The sequence below is a fragment of the Rhinolophus sinicus genome, chromosome 3 (assembly GCF_057876585.1).
Source record: "Rhinolophus sinicus isolate RSI-liver-muscle chromosome 3, RSI-T2T, whole genome shotgun sequence".
Taxonomy (NCBI): Eukaryota; Metazoa; Chordata; class Mammalia; order Chiroptera; family Rhinolophidae; genus Rhinolophus; species Rhinolophus sinicus.
In genome coordinates this window covers 134,807,989-134,833,408 of record NC_142503.1, presented here as the reverse complement: position 1 = coordinate 134,833,408, position 25,420 = coordinate 134,807,989, and the positions used below count along the sequence as shown (strand labels likewise).

Genomic DNA, 25,420 nt, shown 5'->3' with positions numbered 1-25,420 from the left:
ACCAACACAAGGTAAAGGAGACAAAGGACTACGAGGAAATCAACTCTGGGTTAACTGTTCTAATGTTGGAGAATTTAAGCTCAGAAAAATACAAAGCAAAAATGATTCCAAACCCTACTCACCTCCAACTTCAGAAAGTGACGCTAGACCCATCCTCAAAGACAGAGAACACACATCTGAACGCATTCTTGCCCATCCTTGGTGCAACATCCTGTCCTTTCTAGTGACCTCTGCTGGGCAAAACAATTGGGAGGACAGAGATCCCAGACGAGTGGCCTCAAAAATGCCTTGTCACTTACAAATAATCAGGTCAACTCTTTTGCATTCATCTACATATCTGTTTTATTAACACCTTCATTTACCCTGTAAAAAAACTTCACTCAGCACAGCAAGTGAAATTTTAAAAACAAAACATTTCAAATAAATCATGAAGCTCTCATATGTAAGGGCAAAAGATAGGAAAATACTTAGCATAACCCATGCTCTATAAGAAATACAGTCATATTTCTTTGTAATAAACTCTTACTAATCGGTTCTGAGCTTTATAAAACAATGGGAGTGGAATGGCAATGCTGTCATTTGTATATTCTCCCTCAGTTCTCTAATGGAAAGCTTTTTTTTCTCTGCCAAGTCATTCCTGCCAATGTTAATGATTCACTATAAAGCAGTTTCTGGGCTATGATTTGTGACATTCAGACTGGTTAGATGGGAGGGCTCGGCAGGTTTCTGGGGAGTGTTTTGGATGCAGAAATGCCTTGAAGATAGCACTTTATTATATTTAGGACAAGTATGACATCCCACTTCAAGGAAGAGGCCTCTATACATATTGAGAAGGGATTTCTATGGTTTAAGTGGGTAGGAGAAGGTTGGTTTAAAAGAATGCCTCTGTGTGTTTTTTGAGGCGACATAAAGATAGAAAGCAGAGAAATGGAGGCAGGAGGCAGAGGATTATGGATAATGGAAGAATTTTGCCTGAGGGTATATGCCTGCTTTGCCTATTCCTGTATAACTAGAATATTTATAATTCAAATACTTATCTTTAATAATTAAAAACCAAGGAATATTAAAGACAAAAGGTAGAGAATATTATGTACACATGTGTAGGCATCATGCATTAAATCCCCACCCTTGCAAAATACAGCAAGAGGTAGATTTAAAAAGAGGTTAAAAAGTGAATATTTTAAAATGTCTTGGAAACTGAATTTCTAATTCACTCCGGTTCTGCCAGGAGTGATACCCTTACTTCTGATTTCTACACACACCATCAGTCATGAGGAGAGATACTAAAAATATCCAGTGCGCTGGTTTGACATCAGCACATCAACAATTAAAAAGTGGATACAAATATTTCAGGTTTTCAAAAACATAAGATTTTCCTCTCGCTTTATGAAACCATTGGATTTGCACAGGAAAAGGAAAAGTCGTTTTCAGTTATTTTCACAGACTATTTAGTTGCACAGTCTATGTAAACTACTAGTTACAATGGAATGTAGTATTCTACCACCGCCAGGAACTCTCTCTGATCTTCTGCCTCTTCTCAGACAGCAAAGAAACAAAGAAAAACAGTCCTTACTGTGGATCGGGAAGTGTGTTTGAAAAGAGAAAGAGACCTCAACTGTGCCCCCCGGTATTATAAAGCTGTCAATTATAACCATGATTACAATGAAAATACTGTAGAATAAAATATTATTTATTTAGGGAAGGAAAAAAGGCCAGCTGCATTTAAAAAGAAAAAAAAGAGAGAGAAAGAATAACCAAAAATATGTGGTTCAATTTCAACCTAACGATTCTCAAGTTAATGAAAACGAATACAAATTAATGGAGCTCAATTGTTTATAGGATAGTAGCAGGAAAGCAGAGTGCTAAGGAGCCAAAATATGAACAAATTAAGATACTGAGTAAAATGGTCAGGTGTCATTGTTTTTGAAGTGCACGGCCGCCGTGGCAACGAGTTTATGAATAATAGTTTCAACTCATGTCTAGATCAGAGGTGTTAATATTTACACCTTTGCTAATTATGGCAAGGAAGAGATTAATGAAAAATTAAATGTCCCTATCTTTTTACCTCCCCATCACACCAAGTAATTCCTGGTTGAACATTAACTCAACCTGACATTAATTTGCTGGGGGTGGAGAAGTAAGGAGGGGGACCCACAGATCCTTCTATGCAGAAAAAGAATGGTGATAATCAATGGCTAGGCATTGATTATAGCTAGCAATAAAACTAAAAGTCACACTTAAAATTACTCATTTTTAGAACTAGAACCAGGTCCTGGCTGCTGTAATACTTGATGTACTAATGATCTTAGGTAGAGCTTTCTTTATTCACGTGACATGTTGCCGTTCCTGTGTTATGAAACAAGACAAGGTGCCCTGGACCAATAGCATCATCATCACACCCAATATTTTCCAAAAGATATTGTCTGTGAGGTCCCAGCTGGGATTAACAGATCAGGAGAAAACAATAATTTACTAAATATTTGATTTGGGGGAAGTGGGATAATTAAAAATCCCCTTCTTTAAATAGATTGTGTAATTTGAAAGGAATTCTAACTTCCCAACAATGAATGTATGTTGTTCTGCCTGAAGATGGAAAGTTTGAATGAGAACTTCTCAAGTTTCAGACCCCCATATCTGCAAGACTTTGAAACTTGGCAGTTGTTGGTACTATCTGATACTTTTCTTGTGTTCGGTATGTTTGTAGGCTCACCGAGAGGGGTCCTTATCAACTTCCACTCTTGCTGTTTGTCTTACACCCTTATTAGCTTTCTGTAAAGTGCAATCATAATTAAATTCTAAAGCAAAGGATGAAGTCACCCGAACCACCATCCAACTAACTGCAAATGATGAGGGTAGGAATGGCAATGTTACTCAGTCCTTCTTTAATTCTGGTTCGGCAGCATTTAACTCCCTGACCTCCTGCTGTTGTCAGTGCCACAGGCTGCTTAAATGCTGTGCAAAAGCATTTCTGTTTTATTTATTCTAAATTTACTGGTTATTAATTTCACAGTGTGACCTCCTAGTCTCCTAATAGTTGGCAGATTCCACTATAGCCTTCAAATAAGCTAAAGATTTCCATCAAGCTACTTCCTATTTCTCTGTCTTTCCTAGCCATCTTCCATAATGTATACAATTTCTTGTTTCTTTAAGTATCCTTGTTACCCTTTTCTGAGATTCATGTTATATAAGTATCCACAGTACTTAGAAATTTCTTTCATGTTTTAATAAACATTTGCATTTTCTCAACCCCTTTCTCATTTTCTCACAAATCTCAATAGAAACTGTTCTTTCATTGCAAAGGTTGTATACCGTGTTTCCCCGAAAATAAGACCTAGCTGGACAATCAGCTCTAACGCGTCTTTTGGAGCAAAACTAAATATAAGACCCGATCTTATTTTACGATAATATAAAACCGGGTCTTATATAATATAATGTAATATAAGACAAGGTCTTATATTAATTTTTGCTCCAAAACACTCATTCGAGTTGATTGTCCGGCTAGGTCTTATTTTCAGGGAAACACGGTCATAAATTGTTTTCATGTTATTGAGAAATTTAAAGCACTTTCTCTGTATTTTTTCCTCATTCTCACAAAGGGGGTATAGGGGATGACCTCTATTACAGCACAAATAGAAGGACAGTGGCAGTGTAAATTCACACCGCCAAGGGGTCATTGTAATTTCCTTAGCCTTCCTCCTGAGTCATGAACCTCCCACTCCTGGACTAGATCTTAGAATTCAGAGGGAAAACAGTTAATTTATTGCTGCTCTAGTCGGTATCAGAACTTGGTGGAATTTTTGGCTGTTGGATCAGGAAATGTATATCTCAAATCAGTATATCTCAAAACTTAATAGTTTTCTGAATTTGAATGTGTTCATCCGTTTACTGGACTCCCTTTGAGGAATTCCAGGCTCTGGAGATTTTGTGGCATCTGGATTATTTTCGAGCAGCTGTACCTGACTGTCTTCCAAAAAGGCCACCTCTGCTCCAGGTAGGAGCACTGGGACAGCAGCCCTCAGCACTGTAAGCCCAATCCTAAAAAGTACACCATTCCGGTAGCTCAGGTCCATCCTATTAGGTTGGTGCAAAAGTAAGTGTAGTTTAAAGGCTTAGAAATAACTGGAAAAACTGCAATTACTTTTGCACCAAACTAATATTTACCTCCCCACACTCCATCCACAAAGGCGATAGGGAATGTGCAGGAGAGCTATTTCATAAAAATGGTGAAAACTAGAAACCAGATTAAAAACTGCAGGAAAGAATGAGTAAGAGTAGTTCTAAATCAGATATTCAAAACTTTAAATATAGCAAATAGGAGAGTCAAGGCAAAACTTGATCAAGATAGAGAAAGCTTTTATTTTTAGAATATCACGGAAATTGAGACAGGATTTAGGAGAGAAGATGGAAAGCACTAAAAGAGCAGAGGACGACTGAGGGACCACGTTCCTACAGGGCATGAGTGGACACCTGAGACTTCTTTCTAGAAGAGACTACGTTTGCTCCAATAACTCCCTGTCAGACTTCTTGGAACTTTGCACTCTGAAACTTTAAAAAAAAAAATTGTTACGTTTATTGGGGTGACAATGATTAGTAAAATCACATAGGTTTCAAGTGTACAATTCTATAATACATCATCTATATATCACATTGTGTGTTCACCACCCAGAGTCAGTTCTCCTTCCATCACCATGTATTTGACCCCCTTTACCCTCTTCTAACACCCTCTTCTCTCCTCTTACCCTCTGCACTGTGAAATTTTATATATAACATTGATAGCAATGAGTTTTACATGGAAATATTTCTTTCAGATATTCTTATTTTAAAAAATAAACAGGCACATGCCATGTACTCCATTTACATATATGCCATGAATATTGTAGGAAGCAGGCAAAATAATATAAAGGTATCAGTGCCCCCATCAAAGCATGTCCTTCAAAAAGTGGATCAGCAAAGTCATCTTGTAAAAACATGGCACGTAAGTGGTTTTGATTTTCCAAATTCATTTGTATCTCTTCTTTCATGTTATTCTCATTATGTCATAGAGTTGGGATCCTATTTTAAATCGCGTTTCTATGTAGTTGGAGAGGAGGGAAGATGGCCTGGAGGTGACTAAGGCAAGAAAAAGTTGACGTGACACACCTAAAGTCGATGGCACCACGTTCTCCAAAATAGGACGCCCCAATCTTCCCCTCTTCTTTGCATTAGGTGACTCCTTATCTTGAGGGCTTTATTCCAAGTAGCATAATTTTATATTGAGCAAATAAATATGGCACAAATAAGCCATTTTCTTTCCAAAACATACCATGAAGACTATTTAATAAAGCAGTTCCTTCAAGTTCCTTCAAGTTCTGTTGGAAACAAACAAAAAGGAATAGAGACGTTGGTAAGATTCTGTCATATTAGGATTATTCTCAAATTGACTGATGGACTATAAATAATAAGCAACTATTAAGAGTGCATCATTAAATTGGGGCCAGTGGGGTTCTATAGGGACAGTATTGAGACCAGTGCTAAATGAAATGTTCAAATTAATGCCCTGATGGAAAAAGTAGCTGTGAGCATACCGAAATAGAATTGCAAGCACAATGGAAGGTCTTAGGTGGAACAATTTAAATGGAATGAGATTTAATTTAGATAAATCTATAATAACTTGCTGATAGGAAAGCAATTCCTATCTGAGTATTCTTCTAAAAGAACAGTAGAGTAGAAAAAGGATTGAGTGTAATGGTTAATATTTTCTGAGAACTAATAATGAACAAATCACTAGGGAAATGTTTTAAGTTTAAAACCAAGTCTAGCATTTTTAAATGAACTGTAAATTTTAGTTCCAAACTATTGCTGTATTATGCTCCCCAGTTTGATCAAATAAATCACTGCCTGAGTGTCCCCATCTATGACCTCAAATCATCTGATCAGTAGATCTACTTTTATTTCATGCCTGCAGTTTAGAAACAAATGATCCCAAAGGTTGATATGATCAACTCTTTCGAAAGTCCAAACAAACCCATTGCACTTAAATCTCTCTACTTCAAAACAGAGAGAAAGAGCAGTAAACTGGTTCCAAGGGAAACGAGTCTGGTTTCAGCTCTGGTAGCATCAATCACAAATAAATGGCAGATGCAAGATTGTAAACTTGGAAGCAGTTGGTATTGCTTTGTTGTTGTTGTTGTTTAATAATTTAATACACACAGTTCACAAAAGATGCTCAATAATTGTTAGGCAGTCAAATCAAAATTAAGAAAATCTGATCTGATTATTTGGCAATTGTGACAAGAAATGAGACTGAAACTTTAGCAGCATGCTATGAAGACCTGTGCCAACAAACCCATTTCATTCCTCCTTGTACATAGAGCGATTTACTGGTTATCATGCCAGCATGGCCTCCGTTTCTACTCAGGGTAGAGACACAAACATGAAAATGAGCTAACATGACAGGAGCTACAACTGGCAGTAAATTTATAAATTGTTAGCATATTCTTAAGTATGATCCACTTGCCAAATTTCAGGTTATTACTGTGTAGCAAATACAATCATGTATACCAACAGGCTTTGTTTTTAAGTCTTTCTCTCCTTCCTACACATTAAATAAAAAATATATTAAGTACTACAATTGTATGACTAAGTGAACACGCCCCAGAATAGGGAAGAGCTGTGTCTTGAGAGCCAGGTTTGCAGTGAGCAATTCTGAAGCATGCAAAAGGGGGATTAGACACTGCAGGGCAGAGAGCTTCAATCAGTGAAGAATCGAATCCACAGAGTACACTGTGGTGGAACAAAGTGTAACAATTTCTAGCTGCTTGTTTAAAGTTTAAAGTTTTCATTTTGGAAAATTTAGATAACAAAAAATTCAAAATACTTACATTTCTACACAATGTACTTATGTAAATTAATAATAAATGTTTTTATGCAGTGTTCAAAGCTCCAAAAAGTATTGGGGGTGAAATGATTTACTCGAAATTTTTATGAAAAACTAGATACTGACAATGAATTGAATCACTGGCCATAGTACTCTCCAATGCAAGCCCTCTTTCTGATGTCAGTGAACTAGATTTACTGTTATCTAATTTCTCAGAATTTTTCTTGGCAACAAATGACTAGTTTTAAGGAACTGAATATGGTATAGTATTGACATTGTTTTGATGACTTTGGCTCACTGCACTGAAACTGGACTCTTGGACAATTTTCATTGATCCAGTTCAGCCCCAATTTTTGGTACCTCAAGTGTCATTGATGATTGTACCTGGATCATGCTCCTGGATATCAAGCGATTTGAATGTCTGGATTAAACCTTTCCATCCAGAGTTCTAAACTGATTAAACCCATTATAATTATCTGCAGATGCCTCTTAGTTAGCAAAAAGAACTCTTGTAGAAAAATGCTTACATAATAAGTTTCTAAAAAAAACTTTTTTCTTCTCTAAATTCCATTGAAATGTCAGAAATATACTCTGTTGTGGAAGTACGTAACATTTATTTCAAGGTAAGTATTTTGGCTTGGCTCTTTGCTTGTTTTTGAGGACACCTAGTACACCTTAAGGTATAATCATGAGGTGACAATTCTATCTCAGGCACCATTTGAGAGGATGCTTTGAGAATGGCATCCCAAGTTCAGACAGGCATATGATATCCTGCCTGCATTATAACTTTACCCCACATACAATACTCTCTTCCCATGGGAGGAAACAGAAGCCTTTAAAGAAACAAAAATGATGGGATCCAAGTACCCATGAACTACAAACTTCTCTTACTTAAATTTTTCTCATCCATTTGTAAGTTCAATTATTCAAAATGGTTTGCATTGTGGGGCTCATCTATGATTGTATTTACTTATGTATCATTTACATTAACTTCCTTCTTCTACTTCAAAGAACAGTATGACGTGAGAGCCTTTGGTGACACTTGTAGCTAATTCCAAAAAGAAAGAGAATGCTATAATGAGATCATCAAACAATATTTGAAAGCAACTCTACCACAACATAAAAAATGCAATTTCAAGGTATGCTCCAATGAAAGCCACATTAGGAAATAGTGGCATAGAGTGTGGGAAGAGGTGATGTAATTCATATCTACTGTGTATAAATGCAAAATAAAATCACAAGAGATACACTCACTTGTAGGGTTACGTCTATCCCCTCAAAGTGTTGTGAGCTCCTTCACACCCAACACGATGCTGAGCAGATAGATAGACATATGTAGCCCAATCAGTCTCTGGATGTAAAAGTCACAAAAGAATAGTACTCATCCAGCATAGAAATATGATAATGGACACTCCCTGTAAGGCATGTATTCCTGAATCCTAAGAAATCTGGTTGACAGTTAAAAAAAATCATTATGTGGCTCCCACATGTTTGATGTTAAATTCAGGAACACATATGAAAAAAATTCAAGGAACATGAATCAGAACTATTGCTTCACATCGCCATGATGAGCAAAATGTATACTTCTAAATCATTCTTAAATAAGTAAAAAAAAAAAAAAGAAAAGAAGAAAAAAAAGAATTGTTTCTTGCAAACCTGGTTCACATATCTTACATTATAGTGATGACTACAGGTCATGGGCTTGGTAGGTGGTGTTTCCTCAGAATAGGAAGTATTTGTTCTCTCAAGGAAACTGTCTCGGCAGTGGCATTCAATATGATGATGAATTTTTTTTCATGATCCATCTATCTGAACTTTCTGAGGGTGACTCCATAGCCCTATTTCTTTACCCCAGACAAGTCTGACGAAGTCATAAAATCAAGCAGTAAGAATGTAATGAATCATAGATATTTCTTTATATATTATAGAGATTTGAAGATTCATTAACTAAGATGGTCATGTCCGAGTCAGGCCCTCAATAAATGTTCTTTATTTCCTTCACATCTTCCCACCCTCCTTCACTCAGTCTCTCTCTCTCTCTCTCTCTCTCTCTCTCTCTCTCTCTCTCTCTCTCTCTCTCTCTCTCTCTCTCATTGGCCATCATCTTGTTTCTACATCACATTGTAGGAGGCAGTCTAAGGCAGTCTAATCTCTTGGATGGCAATGAATGTGAGCATCAGCCTCAGTAGTGGGATTTAGGATACGTAATATCATATCTGTCTGGGCTCTACTTTCTCTAGGTACAAAATGGAAAGTTCACTGTCTGATCCACTGTTTTGCAAAGAATTGATAACATAATAGACATGCTTGCCTTCTACATATTTGCTAGGGTTTTATGACCTTTAAATATTTCATATATGCTTCCCCAGAACCCACAGTAATGTCTGTGAACCTATAGAGTACAATCCAAGAGTGAGTTCACATCTTATAATACCTGATGCATATACAATTTGGGAAACTGTATGTAAGAAAATATTGCCAATGCTAACTTAGGTCCAAAAGTGAATATTTCTGTAAGGTAACAAAGAAATCATGACAACTTACAATGACTGAAGGCCGGCAAGCACCACAAATATCATAGAACCCAGAGAAATAATATGATATTTCTACTCATTAACTGTCTAACACCTCTAAAATACTTTTGGGCTGTATACTTCTTAATATGACAATCACGTTATAATAAACAGAAGAGGAAGAAAATTTGCACTTTTATATAACATAGTTATCAAATACTGTTGTTTATTATTAATAATTTAGAAAAGCTGCAGTCCACTTTTCTGTGTCTATGGCAGTTTTGATGTGTTACGTCATCTGGAACCACCTGACTCTGTGAGGGCAAGCATGTTAGATAGGCTAAAACAAAACCCCACACATTAGGATGTGTAAACAGGTGACTTCACATGGTCAAATTCATTGTTCAAAGTCCTGTTCCAGTCTAAAAACACAGGAATTCTTAAATTCTATTTTATATGATTCACATCAAAAAAATTGATGTGCCTTATTGCACTATATATAATCGTAAAAGCTGCTTAGTCAACTATACTCCATTTTGACTAGATTTTGATGAGAACTGAATTCTCTGCTTGTAATTTTACATATCTGGAGATTGGAAGGATATCCCACAAACTAGTACTGGCTCTTTACATTTAAAGTCTTTCTTTTTTCTTCCACAACCTACACCCTTCCAGCACCATAGAACAAGTGAATATAACAATTTGACCACTGGCTTTGCACCCTTGGTCAAGACTCCAGGTGAGCTGGTGGAGAGGACAATCAGAGTACTTAGGGTAGCTATCTCTACCATGGGAGGGCTAGAAAAAAGTTTAACTATACATAAAAGCAACTAAGAGACACATAAATAACCCACTAAATCCAGACCAAGGTATAGTTAACTGAACTTGCCCTTTAGTCAGATCCCCCAAAATGCCAATCCAACACCGCCTGGCATGAAGGAAGGTGTGACTTGGGGGAAGTCAGAATGGAAACAGAGCAGTAGTTACTGATTATGGTTCAAATGGTTTAAACTGGCAGATTTTCCAAAAGCATATGACCATGGAAACACATTACTTGAGCATCTCCATGGAAGGGGTCCATACAAGTGTGAGACCCAGAAGTGTAAACTTCATTAACTTCATGGTGAATCTGCCTCCAATACAGATTTGGGGTCAGACACCCTAAGGTTTCCATCCCTTCCTATTTGTATGACATTCACTAAGTCCCTGAGGCAATCCAAGTCTGTGTCCTCATCTGGAAAACAGATATGATGAAACTTGCCTTATATGATTGTTGTGATATTTAAATGAAAATTGATTAATGTAAATTTCATATTCTAAGCACTGAGTAATTGGTAACTGTTTATTAATAAATTAAATGCTCAGAATTTGTCACCCCTTATTAAAACAAACAAACAAAATACCCGAACACTCTACACTATTACCTAACATAAACCTTTGGTTTCTAACACCTACCATCCTACATCTCTCTATTTACTTTATTCTCCTATCCAAGAACACACATACCCTTCTCTTATTTTCTAATTCAAAGCCTGTGTATGTATCCTTCCAGACCCAGCTGAGATCTCACCAACTCTTTTGAGTTTTTCAGATTTTTCATCATCTGTGGCTGAGTCCATCCTCTGAAGGTCTGTAGCAGCACTGCCCACTAAAAATATAAGGTGTGCCACATTAGTCATTTAAAATTTTCTATAGCCAGGTTAAAAAAAAACTAAAAAGAATTAAATCCAAGTGAAATTAATTTTACCTAATATATACAAAACATTGCTTCAACATGTAATCAGCATGTTTTAATTATTAATGAGGTAGTTTACATTCCCTTTGTCATACTACATCTTCAAAATTCAGGGTAAGTTTTGTACTTATGACACTTTGAATTCATAATAACCATGTTTCAAGTGCTTGCTCCCATACTGGATAGCACACGTCTGTAGCATGACTGGTCTATACCATACTATTTAATGTATATTATAGAGTGCCATTATGTTTGCTGGTGTTTCCTATGTGTCAGTCCTTTCCCAGATAGTCCCCAGGCTCTTTGAAGAAGGGAACTCCTCTTAGAGTTCTGTATCTCTGGGATGCAGAGTTCAGACACTGTGGTCATTCAGTCAAGATTTGCTGATCAACAGTTTGGATGCATTTAGCAATCCTCGAAGGAAAACTTCAACAGACAGTGTGATTTCCTTCTTCTTGTCCTACTTTTATCACTCTGTAAGTGTTGTTTATCTCTGGGTGTAAATTCTCAGAGTACGTGGAATAATGCCATTTACAGGCTGGTGTTAATAAATCTGCTCTGGCATTATTGTGAATAATGCAAGAGGCAAAAACAAGATGGAGTATTGCTTGTGGTAATGCTTTGCTTATGGATTAAACAATCACAGGCTTCTAGGTATATATTGAGAGCAATCTAATCTCACCACCACACCAAAAAGTAGGGCTCCAATTTTTTAAGTGATTACTTACCAGTGATCAAAAAACAGTAGTTTACTTTTTATTTGCAACTCTGCTAGGGAAGTAGACGCTGCTTTCAGACCCAGTAGCATACCACTAGTGTGCTACACGATACTCAGGTCTTTCCACACACTTTTGAACTATGCCATGGTAAAGAATTTGTCACATCTTTAGCTTGGTGATTTTTAAAAATTCAGATAAGAACCAAGTTATACAGTACAAATACAAAGGACTTTCAGACCACATAAACCCACATTGCAATAATACTACAGATTCAGGTGGAAGCTGGATTTCCCACCATAGTCTTTGTTTATTGTAAGCGTGTAAGAAAACACCGTTTATAGTATGGAAAATTTCCAAGTTATGATGAAAGGAGAAGAGATTTTTAAAAGGTATGACTCATCCATCCAATGAATCATTAAATATCCTAGAAAAGGGTATTTTGTCATTTTATAGTTATATTGACTTAAAAAAAAAAACCTTTAAACTATGTCCTGATTATTTGGTTGACAACAGTCAATACTTTCCATATTATATTACATTATTTGACTGAAAATGTGTGTTGTCTTATTTATTTTTCTATATGTAATAAACATAAAGCAACGTAGAACATTCGATAAAACTTACTGACATCTGCTCTCAGGTTGAAAAAACTGTCTCTCAAACATATCCCACAAAATATGTTCACAGGCACAACAACTAAAGGCAACTTTAATTACTTCTTAATGTTGGAGCATCTCATTTGACTTTCTAATTTTCAGCTTTCCATATCAAAATCCTCACAAAGGGCCTGAGCAAATTCCATTGTCTCCATCAAGCCTTCCTAAACAGAGACTCCCCTTTCTTCTCTGAATTCCTTTAGCATCTTCTGTATGGACACAAACTGGGTACTTATTGTAATCTTCAACTCATTATGGTTCTTTCTCCACATGCCTATAGCCAGGATCTATAATACACTTACAAGCTTCTTGAAGTTATAAGCCATGTCTTACTCATCTCCTGTAGCTCTCAGCAGAGCCATAGATAGAATCAACATTCAATAAATGTGTTAGAAATCATGGTGATTTGGGTCATGATTTACAGGAAACGCAATTCAGCAGACCAGCGACATGTTATAGCAATGTCAGCCATTATGAATCCACAGTAACATTTTTTATATTTTTTATTCCATCCCATTCCTTTGCTGTCTTTTTAAATAAAAGTGCTTAGTGTTTCCTCAGCATTTTTCTTTCAAAAACTCAACTTGAATTTATTTTTTAAAAATTAAAAACCTGAAAAGTATAATTACATTCTAGGGAGAAAAGCTTTTTCTCCCTCACAGTTATATTATAGATGTTATTTAGTGTCTAACCATAGTTAAGATGTCAGTTTACAAATACGTATCTACTGTGGGGGTTTTTTTCCAAATTTTCTAAGACCCTAAAATCTAAATGTGTTTATTGGATTCATTTAAAATATGGTTGCCACTCAACCATTTTGGAGAAAGTGTATACATAAGACATAACATTTAAACTAAACCCAGAAGTTAATAAAACTCTCTATAAATAAGAAAAACAGACTCCAAATAAGAAGTATGAAAACCACAGGAAGTTAATGTGTAGCACAAAGTTGTGTGGCCTCCTGGACACTCTGCCCAGTGGATTCAGCCGTAAGAAAAAGAAGCGTGTGAAATGCACAGGGGGAAACGCAAGGGTGTGGGCTTACTGATGCCAGACTCCAGAAGTGGCTCAAGAGTAAGAGGCCATTGATGAGAAGAAGGTTTGGATTAACTATGGCCTCGAAATTACCCCTGGAAAGTGAGTAGCACTCAGTGGTGAGAGGTGCATTAACCTCTTCAGACCACTAGGGTTCAAAGTGTTCTGTAAGGGGTAATTTATTAAATGGGGCCTAATTGCTTGGTAATGTACCTTCCAAAAGTCACTTCTCTATGCTATGATTAGGCCTGGGATTTGCCAAGTGCTGTCATTCTCTTTGTAACTTCATAATGGAACTCTAGGATGTGGGAAGCTAATCCACTGGAGAGCTATATATTTAATCGGGGTTCAGAGTCCTACCAACAAAGCCAGGCAAACTTTCATTTAACGCTCCAGTGTGAACACAGAGATGCAAAATTGATACACCTTTTAGTAAAATATGGGTTTTACTAAATACATATGTACGTTTTAATAGAATATGGATAACTGGTTTTATCTTGAAAAGAGACACATTTTTAAGATTTGTGAATTTGGTCACTTCACTAAATTCTTTCTTACAAGTATAAAAATAATCATGCTTCTTGTTTTCGCCATCTACAAGCCCATTTTCTTTTGGCCTCTTTGTTTCGTACGAAGGCCAATCAACGTGACTTCTTATTGGGTTCCAACACAAAACAGCGTCCATTCTATCAGTCATCCATTTGGTACTGGCTTTGTTAATTAGCAAGGCCAGCAGAGGGAGTGCAAGAGCATTGTTACAAAAAAAATAAAAAGTTTGTACATGGTAATAACAATTAGAAGTACAAAAGATTATAGTACAGCAAAAGCTACATATGGAAGTAGCCTTGCTAATATCATACAGGCCATAAGCTAGAACCGAAGAGGCAGGACTTCTAGTCACTGCCATAGTCTTGTAATATTCATGAACTCACCGAATACAGTTGTGCCTCAGTTTTTCAGACTTGAAAATGGCTATCACAGTAGCTTTCAGATAAAAAGGGTTTATCCTCCATAAGAAAGGGTGATTATTTAAAGATTGTGAATTATTGTCACAAGAAAGAAGTTGATGTCATTTCTGTCTTTCAGAGCTCTGGGTGATTTCTTAGATTTGACCATGAGTGAAAAACAGGTAGGTAGTGTCCCCTTCTGCCCTCAGAACCGCCGTTTGATTAGATCATGGAGTTAGACACATATCTTTTTAACATGAACAAATAAAAATGATTAGGCTACAAAGTAGCATGGGGAAGGCTTTGAATCCAAGGAAATTATGTATTCTAATCCCATACTTCGTTTTACAATTCCTATTTCAGACCATTTAAAGGAGTTATACATTTTTCAAACATGTTTTCAGACTATTTGTTATGATGCAATCCTGTCTAAATCCATCACTTGGTGGTTTATGATTATTTAGAACCTCAGTTTCACCCATAGGGAAATGTGCTAAGGTTGTGTTTTCCAGAAGTCTTCAATAGCATTTCTTATGAGATAATATGAGTGGCCCTCATAACCACTTTTCCCCAAAGGGCATCTTTGGAAAAAGGATAACCAAAGCAGGGCAGGCTTTACACCATACAGAGCTAAATAAAATCTTTCTTTGTTTTAGAAGTTTGGAATAATCTCGAGGATAGTGCAACTTGCCTGGAAGTTTAGCAGGAAAGTAGTTTGGAAAGTAAATATTCAGTTCTGCTTTCTCCAGTAGATGTCACTTTCTGTACATAGGATATCAAGACATATAAGATGCACAGTACTCCTTACAATGATGGCAAAAAATAGCTTTGAGTTCCAGCCACATGTAAAAATTGTTAAGCTTGCATTGGTAAGTTATAGTGTTAGGAAACTTAAGTGTAAAGGCAAAAGAATGCCATTAATTAACCACCATACATATTTCTGTGTGTCCTTAGCAATGGCCATGAAGCATAACACGTGATATAATATTGCTAGTACCTTTCAACAGTTACAGAAAGCTAAGTATTATTCCATATCACAGCATTAAATTAATTTGCCAAAAACAAACATGGTTCCTGAGTAAATAACCAGTCATTAATAATACACTTCATACTTACCAAGAACCTAATTAAATATGAGTTCACTTAACTTATTATAATTTCAAGAGTTATTCTTCCTGGGTCCTCTATATCATTTCAATATTCACATCAGCTTCAGATGTCTAAGGAAAGAAAAATTTGGTTACCTAAAGTGTTTCACTATACAGCAAGAGACAGCAACATTAGAATGAGAAAGAAAGGAGAGAGAAAGAAAGAGAAAGAATTATAAACCTTAAATAACATTTTTATGACATCCACGTGTACAAGAATGAATATCAAATGATGGAAGAATATTAATAGTTAGAATTAGATTAATTCTTCCTAAAATACTTTCTAAAATGTTCTTTGCATTTCTAAACATAAGCCTCATTATGCTATTCTATTTGTATTCCAACACAGTTGAATTTTATATTTGGGTTGTTTTAATGGATGACTTTGAAATGACAGAGGAGAGTACATTTTTGTTTCTTATTGATCCAATCAAGATTTTGCTTGTAGCTACTATAACTTGAAATAATAGAAAAGGCTACAAAGGCTTTTTAAATTTTTGACATCTGGGTCACATCTGATTCAGTCATTGTATTGACAAATGTGATTTGATAATTGCTAAATTAAGCTCAATAGAAAATTAGTTAAACAACTACTTTTATTTTTAGATATTTCAAACAAAAGATATGAAATTTGGAAGCAACTAATGACAGGGTGCTAGAACAGAAATTTCCTAAGAAGGCAAAATGGGCTTTTGGCTTTTACAAAACAATGGACTCTATCTGGTCATCAAAATAAACAAATCCCAAATGGTCTCTTTGGGTTTTAAATATTTTGTGCAGAGAGTAAATGCAAAGAGCCCCATTCTTATCTGAGCTAGAGATTTCTTGACATGTTAACTGGGAAGTTCTGTTACCATTCTTGTGTATACTACTTGGTTCACACACAGAGATTATAGATAGGGTTTTGGGTAATAAAGGGATTTACAGGCTTTTTCACCTCTAGGCTACTGATTCCACTCCATTGCAGGTTGAAGAAACCTAAAGTCCTCAATATACTGGGGCATGTAGTTTACTTTTAACTCAGCCTGAATTAGGATCCCACTTCATCAAAAACCTACGGCATTTTCCCAACTTCTTAGAGCAAATATAGTTGCCCAAAGAAAAACAAAGATCTAACTGGAAGAATAGAAACAAACACATCGTCAGGACTGAGGCAAATTCCTCAGGAAATAGTCCTCACTGGTATCCCCATTGAGCATTTCAAGAAGGGTATCAGTTTTCCACCGTTCCCGGTCTTATAGATGCTACTTTTGATCAATCAATAAATATTAATCTAGAATTCTGAAAGGAGAAGATGCATGGTAATTATCTTGAAAATGAAGACAACTGGTTGATAATCATGCAGCGGGATTCCTTTGCTTTTATTTGAGCTCCGGGAAATCCATGCAAATCACACACCCTACTGCCAGTCGTCAGCAGTCTTTTCCCGAGTTGGTGTTTTACATGGGCTGTTTACACAGCTAGTCCCACTCAGGCAAGAAGACTCTGGAAGAGGTGGAATTCCTTAGCAACCTACTTATGTCTTTTTCTGTTTTTATATTTCCCTTTTCCCTGTGGTATTGAATATCCTATTTACGTAATAGATTGGAACAGAAAATTCAGGACACTTTGAGAAACAGTCAATTGCTTAATTGCACAGCCCTAACATTTTAAATATAATGATTTCATTACCATTATTTGTACCATGTGTTGTGATTCTCGCCTATAAATAATTTTATCAAATATTAAATGAATTCAAAATAATATGTATAGCATACAGGTAAAATGCAAAAGTACGTAAATAAGGTAAGCATGTGTATCCTGTACCCAACTTAAGAAATGAAATGTACCAGTACCTTTGGAATCTTGAGCCCCCCCCCCCAACCCGTTCCTCTTCCCTCCCTTTCTCCATAGATAACATCATCCTGACTTTGGTGTTAATCAGCCCTTTGCTTTTCTCTGTCTCTCTTTTTTAAATAATGTAAATACTTTGTAGGGATTTTGGGTGTTGACTATTTGTTTAGAAAAATACAATAAAACATTTGAGGAAATGGATGCACATAAACAATTTTGATCCGTTAAAAATGTTTATTCAATCAAGATGGTCTGTATTATTAGCATTCAATTACAAAAAAAATCAAAATTTTATGGAACATAAGAATGTTTTTACTTACATACATCACTTAAATCCTATACAGTGCTCTGCACATAAATTGCACTTTTGATAAATGATGTTTTCAAATCATATAGTAAAAAAGCTTTGGATTCCAGGAAGGATTTCGAAGTAAACATGTTATGTATCCTTTTCTGGAGGCTTAAAAAAGTTTTTTTTAACCTGTAAGTTTTGTATGATCCCTAACCCAGAGATAGGATCAAGGTCGAGATGACTGATGATTACACTTCCGAGTATATTATTAAGAAAAAGATTCCTCACATGACCTAGCCAGCCCATCAGCCTTGCCTCCAAGATCTGAAGATGAGCAAGTCTTAAAGGGAGAGGGGAGAGTATGGCCTCGGGGGTCCTCTGTGAGGAGGGACTGGAGAATAACAGAGAGAATGAGACCAGAGGCTCCCTGAGGCATCCTGCCCTCTCATCTTCCATCTCCTTTTCTCCTGCATTCCAATGTGGACTGCAGCCCCAGTCCACAAATACATAGCAGAATCTGATCGTCATTACCCAGCAGCAAAGTAGCTCCAAGTATGCACCTGCTGCTTTTTTCTTCTGCAAACATCTCCCCTGCGCACACAGGCACATCCCATCTTTGGATCTTGTATCAATACCACTGACTCTGGAGTTACCTTTCTACAATTTAAGAGGGGACATCCATTTAGCATTTAGGAGATTCTAAGTCAAAATTTACCAATAAGGTATACTTTGTGATCATTTAAAATAAAACATTAGATGATAACTTAGTTTTGTACTAAAGTTAGAATGTCCAACATTCACATATTTTATCAACAAAGGTATTTTTAATTGTTTAAAGGTATTAAGAAATATTCCAAGTCTAAACCAGAAAATAGGGAAAATGAGACATTTAAGGCATCAGTTGTCAGAATCGTAAGACCCTTGATAGATTGATTACCTAATGGCAAGTGTGACAAGTATGACAGCAGTTTTAGAAACCTTACCAGCTCAGTAAAAAATAAACATGACTATTACTAATGATTAAATTCTTTAACATTTTAGATAATCGTGATGGCAACAGAGAGTGTTGAATTTTAGTACCAACAGGTTGAAGTTTTGTGTGCTCATCTTTGTCACAATACCACTTACATACCATCTTTTCGGTACAGTTCAGAAATGTTTTAAATTTCTTATCCTTTAGTTTATCTTACTGCCACATTCACTCCCTCTTTTTTTCTTCTACTTCTTTTTCATTTTTCCACAGCCACCTTAAAACTACGAGTCTCTTTTGCTTGGACTGTTTTCCATGTCTTCGGAGTCTGCCCTTCAAACCATTTTCCATGGTATTACCAGACTATGCTTTTTAAACCAGAGTTTTCCTTCCTTTGCTTCTGTCTTGTTGAGTTCCGATTTTCCGTGGAAATAATACTAAACTCTTTTATGGCATTTAAGTAAGTCTTCTACCTAATTTTCCAGCCTTCTCCCCAACTACTGCAAAATCCATGCAAATTCTGTACCTAAAATGTAATAATTTTCAATGGTATGAAATTCGCTTCACTTACAATGTCCTACCTTGCCCCTGTCCCATTCTGTATTTTTGCCTGGAATCCTACTGCTCTCCCAGATCAGAGTACTGATTCTATGTGCAAGCTTTCACTTAATCCCAGATCCTTAGAGCTTCCAAAGCACGTTGGTCATGCTCAGAATGCAGCATTAATCATGTACTGTCTCATATTTTAATAAAAAAGGGTATAGGTCATATTAACTTGTCTGCCCCTAGATGAGGTTTATGCATGACACGACCTTAAATGCAGAATACCACACAATCAGCACAGTATTCGTTGCATTGAACTGAATAGTTGAATATATGAGGTCTGACAATTACATTCAGGAACTTGTTGCAAAGGTGTTGCTAATCTTTTTTGATATCAGAGAGATTATTTGTTATGAATTTGCACCAACTGGGCAGTTAACCAAGTTTACTACTTGGAAGTGCTGAAAAGGCTGCATGAAAAAGTTAGACGACCTGAAATTTTTGCCAACAATTCATGGCTCTTGCATCACAACAATGCACCAGCTCACACGGCACTGTCTATGAGGGAGTTTTTAGCCAGTAAATAAATAACTGTATTGGAACACCCTCCCTACTCACCTGGTCTGGCCCCCAATGACTTCTTTCTTTACCCAAAGATAAAGGACATATTGAAAAGAAAATATTTTGATGACATTCAGGACATCAAGGGTAATACAACGACAGCTCTGATGGCCATTCCAGAAAAAGAGTTCCAAAATTGCTTTGAAGGGTGGACTAGGCACTGGCGTCAGTGCACAGCTTCCCAAGGGGAGCACTTCAAAGGTCACCATAGTGATATTCAACAATGAGGTATGTAGCACTTTTTCTAGGATGAGTTCGCGAACTTAATTATCAGTGACGTATATGGCAAAAAGAGTTACTCTTCATTTTTTCAAAGAACATTATTTTGCGTATTTCAAAGTCCCAGGACTAGTGTTGGATTGTGAATTCCAATACAATTAAGATCCAGTCTCTGGTTTCTAAAAGCTCAAGACCTAACAAGGGAGACAGGCACCCAAATGCAATTAACTATATACAATGCTGTAAGTATCCCAGAAAAGGTAGAAACAAAATGTCCTGGAAGCACAGAGCAATGAATTCTTGAAGACAACAGGTGGTAGCAGAGTGTGGACCACCTTAGGATCTCTGAAGTAGGCCTTTAGAAAAGAGAAGTCGCTGAAAAGCCAAACCTGGAATAGTCATAGAGGTGGTACATTGCTCAAGCTCAGGGGCATAAGGCAGTTAAACTACAATGCTACAGTGCTCCTGGAGTTGTGCAGCGAGGTGGCCCAGAGAAAGAGCAGACCTGGCTGAGGGGTGTGAAAGCCATGTTAAGTCGTTGTCTGGACATCACATATAAGTTCACTTAAATTTTTACTAAGATTTCACCTTCCATTTGTCTTTTCTATGCCTCCCTTCTACATGGTTTTAGGCATTTTTTTTACAACTTCTATTTAAAAGGAGAAGCCAAGAACATGATAATTCTTGCTACCTCAATATTCACCGGAATAGTTATGAAACAAGATAGGATGCAGATCAGAATTAGCTAGCTATAAGAAATCGTAGTGATTATTATTTTTCAAATTCAGTGTTCTCACACTTTTTAAGTCATTTCCCTTCCTCAAATTAAATGTCATGAGATCAGTATGCAAACAAGGAAAAAAAAAAATGGCATCTTTGCCCTGAGTTCCAACAGTCAGTCTTCCCTCCTCCATCAAAACTTGCTGGTTTCTCGGGGCCCTAAGGATTCAGCGGTACAGTTTGAAAATGGCTGCTTCTAGTCCAGCTTCTTTTATAATTGAGGAAACAGAGATCCAAAGAATTTGAAGTACCTTGTGCAAGCTCATAACAGCAGTTAGTGGCAGAATAGGAAATAGAAATCCCTTAACTGCCACTCCACTGCTCATTCAAGATAAAATTAATTCTATTTACATAGCAAAATTAGCATGAGGACCAAGGGTCTCCCAAAGTGACATCTAAGAGAGAGAGAGACTGTTTCTTTTTCATGATAAGACAAGACTTCATTGGAATTCAGTAAGTCAGTGTTAAGTAATTCAGAATCAATGGTAAGTCTTTTATTTTATTCTATCTTTCCTGATTTTGATATTGAATTACTAGAAATGACAGCTCCCAGGCCCTGTAACTTCTTGATCCTAGACAAGGGAGATGGTTACAGAAGTTCATCTCAGTGAAGGCACTGGCTAGTCAGGCACTTTTCTGCTGTAGAAATCAAAGTTTGATGTATTATCGCCCCCAATTTAAAAAGGCAAAAAAGAAACAATTCTTTTCTCTCTTATTATAGATTGTAATGAAGAAGAACGAAATGTCTAGATTCCTTGGCTAGCCCAACATTTTATGTTTTAATTTAGAGATTAAGCAATTTTTAAAACTATGTATATATGTACACACATATATAAAGAAGAACTTAATCAAAACAATCAAATATATATACATGTTGTAAATTATCCTCCTTGTCAAGAAAGTTTTAGTAACTCTGACCAAATGGAGCTAAAATAATGTTGGAACTAAATAAAAGAACTAAATAAATGGAACTATAATAGAGGAAAAACAGTGTTTGCCTATATAGACTCCTGCTACTGACAATCATTAAATTAAATATTGTAGCTAACCAATTTAAAAGAAATTTGGATAACTAAATATTCTCATACTATACCATGATAAAACATTTGCTGAAAGGAGTAATAGAAATACTTGCTTATTATGATCAAATAAGTTAATAACTTCAAGAGTCAATACATTTTTAACTATAGAACCAAAATAACAAAGTATGGTTTACAAATATAATGCTCAGCTTGAGCTCAATCCATATTGACAAAGTATATTTTCAGATTTCACATAAAGATCTTAAAAATTACCAAGGCCATTGCTTTTGGAAGTTATGGATATTCTTGACTATCAATAGTGTAGAAGTCATCTTAGCTTCTTTCCTAACAGAGCACGAAGTGGAGAAAATGAAAAATTCTCTCTTTCTAACTGCTCTGCTTGCTCTGCTAAACAGAATCTGAATTTCACCTCCCAAATCTAAATGTCTGCCCTAAAACATGGCCCAGAAGAAGATACAGATTAATTTTCTAAACAGACCACAATCCCTGAGCGAGTTCCAAAATGAGTGCTACCATGTGCCTCGATTTTCACATGATGTCACCAACCTCATCAATAACCCTGGAAAGCAGAACACAATAGAGTCTGGCAGAGGTGAGCAGCTTGGAGAAATACGTCATAACTTACAGATAGCAGTGACCCAAATAGAAACTTCTGAAAAATTAATTGAAAACATTTCTGCTTTAAGGCAAGTCCTAAACAAGTCTTTAATTTGTAAGTCCTGCCATTCCAAGTATCTCTCCAAGCATATGCACACATGTGCGCTCCTACATCCCTGAAGCCACGGGTTCAAAATAATCAGTAACAAATTAATGACTAGTTATTTGCCGAACAAAATAAATATATTTTTATTTAAATTACAAAGTTGCCTACATCTCAAATTACTTGAAAATATTCTTAGAAGTTGTTCTTATACTTTGAATTCATCTGCTTCCTTCTAAATAGAAAAAAAAAAAACAGTATTAAAACTATATCATCTCCTCTGGAAGTTATTTTGTCATGAAGGGATTTAAGAGTTGAGCCACTCTCTGTCATGTATGCTAGATGACAACCTTTATTTTAGAAAGCAACTCTATAGGAATTGGTTTATATTGAGTTCTGTTTAGCAGAGCAAGTAAGGGCAAAGGAATAGCATGAAACTCAGTTTCTGAAAAGGAAACTCAGTCTTGAGGGGAAAATATGATGTCCAAGCACTTTCTACCTGGCTGGTTTCCAAAAGCATGATGAATTGGAAAAATATAACATACAAACGGAATATTTATGTGTCTTCCTCCTTCATCAGATACACAGTATTTTTTCTCCCATGTCACAAAACTGTACCCACAATTTACAAGTATATGCACAATCAAATTGCTATTGATTTAGCGATGCATTTCTTTGATGTCCCTTGCCTTAACCTCATTTATAAAGCTGTTTTGCATTATTTCAAACTGTCAATGATTTGTGACTCATGAATATTCAAATCTAATTTGCACTTACCTTTTTGGTATGCATGCTTACATGCAATATGTCTCTACATTTGCCCTTTTGTTTTGTATTTATTTGTGGATTGTTTTATTGAAATAATGCCCCTCTAAAAACATTATGGTAAGTCTATTTAAAAAAACAGAAGTGGTTGATGACTGACTCTTCTTGATCTTAGTATACTCTCTTTACATGCTGCTACTTAGCAAGTTTAGCGATTATGCAAATGTGTCTCTGGTATTAAAACAGCCATGCTTTTGCTGGTTGATGTCAATTTCAGTGAGATGGGTTTAGTTTTGCTGGGCTATATGTATCTAGGAAAGAGTCAACGATTTTTAGATGAACTTGAGCTTTACAAAAAAAAGAAAGAAAGGAAGGATTATGTCTGGTGGAAAAACAAAAAGTTCGTGAAGAATTGAGCCCCTCATGTCAGTGTGGATCAACTTTTGCTCTTACATTGTGGAATGCAAGAAATGAAACCTAATGCTCTCAAGCACTAAAAAAACCCTTTTAGATGTCTTTCAGATGATGATAGCTAAAAGAGACACCCAGGACTTTGTGGATTGCAGGCATGTCACTAGTGATTGAAAGTCCAAAACAGCAGAGCAGGGAGCCACCTGCCTACAGAATGGGCAGAGTTTCTTCTTCTTGCAAAACCTGTTCAGGGACAAATAGAAAGTGTCATATGGAGAAAAAAAAAAAAGGAGTAAAGAACACCTCTTTTGTAATTGCTTTCTGGATTCAACTGAGGTTTCTAAGAACGTCCAAACAATCAAATGCCCTACTTTGCCAAAAAAAATAGAAAGAAAGAAAGAGAAAAAGAAAACATTTTCCAATATTTATGTTTTTTTGCCAGCAGCTAAAATACAAAGATAGTTAATAACATTTACAATGCAATAGCTGTGTGTTTCCTTAATTTGCATCATGTTCAATTTCTAAAGTACCTTTTGTAAGCTATAAAGAAATCATTGATCATCTGTTGCCTTCCATCACACAATAAAGTTGTCCTCACATCCACTAAATGATTCTGCACAAAGGATGGATACAGGTCTCAGTGTATCCTATCTAGCCAACAACATATTTGTCTTTTTTACACTTTTCTCATTGCCCCTCAGTTGTACATATTCCCTCAGGTAATATGATCTCCTTACAAAAGCTACTAGATTGCTAACTAATCTCTTTTGTAGTCATTTTTTTGCACTTAGAAAACTAATTTTTTAATTACTGGGGAAAGGTTTTGCTGCCATAATATCTTATTGTTTGTGTGTGTTTAAACAAATGCCTTTTGTCTAAAACAGTTCATAATGTTTTCCCAACTTTATCATGTTCCTTATGATAGTGTTATCATCATAATTCCCTCCATGTTCAAAACCAAATATCACAGACTCACTGGACCCCACAATGTGCTACCCAAAGCTATCTACAAGGGAAACCACTCAACGGGATGCTATTGTCTGTATAACTAAATGGTTTATTATGTCCTGATCTCTGTCTGACCCATGAATCAGAGGACTCTGCTCTGAGAGATAGAAAGGTGTTAGGAGCAAGGGTTCTAGCTAGCATGGTGCAACTTGATTCCCTATTAACTAATTAACTACAAATTAGAGCAAGTTCCCTAATCTCTGAAAGGCTTACTCTCCTCATATCAGAAATGGGCAATAATAGTACCTACCTTAGCCTATGAGAATTAAATGAGTATCCAAATGCAACACTTCATGCCCTGGCTGGCAGCTAGTCAATTCTCAATATGGAACAGCTAACCCTCAAGCCTAATGTTTGCCAGAAGTTGTACCTAGTTGCTAGGCAATTGTATATTAAACTGAGAAAAAGTTGTCTTCTCAGAATTCATTCCATGCCTTCCCCATTTTGTATCAGTAACACAGTTAAAGTGTTTGCTCCAAATTCCAAGACTGGGTCCTCCCTCTCATCAGTGGTTGTTTCAGGATTCTTGGTTAAGCCTGATTAAGCCGTCCACAAAGGCACACAAATGAGATGTAAGGGGAACTTTACTGGGACATTCTCAAATTATTTTTTTGCACATGTCTTCT

At 36.2% G+C, this 25,420-nt stretch overlaps 2 long non-coding RNA genes across 2 annotated transcripts in view; one reads left to right on the top strand and one right to left on the bottom strand.

Moving 5' to 3' along the window:
- The window catches only part of LOC141570601 (uncharacterized), a 680,999-nt gene that overhangs the window by 642,268 nt on the left and 13,311 nt on the right, over positions 1 to 25,420 (top strand). The window lies entirely within an intron of this gene.
- Positions 4,343 to 15,733, bottom strand: LOC148758653 (uncharacterized). The gene is made up of 4 exons (XR_016020567.1): positions 15,578 to 15,733; positions 10,876 to 11,017; positions 5,140 to 5,348; positions 4,343 to 4,545 (listed from the first exon to the last, which is right to left on the bottom strand). It is a non-coding gene; the product is annotated as an uncharacterized LOC148758653 (long non-coding RNA).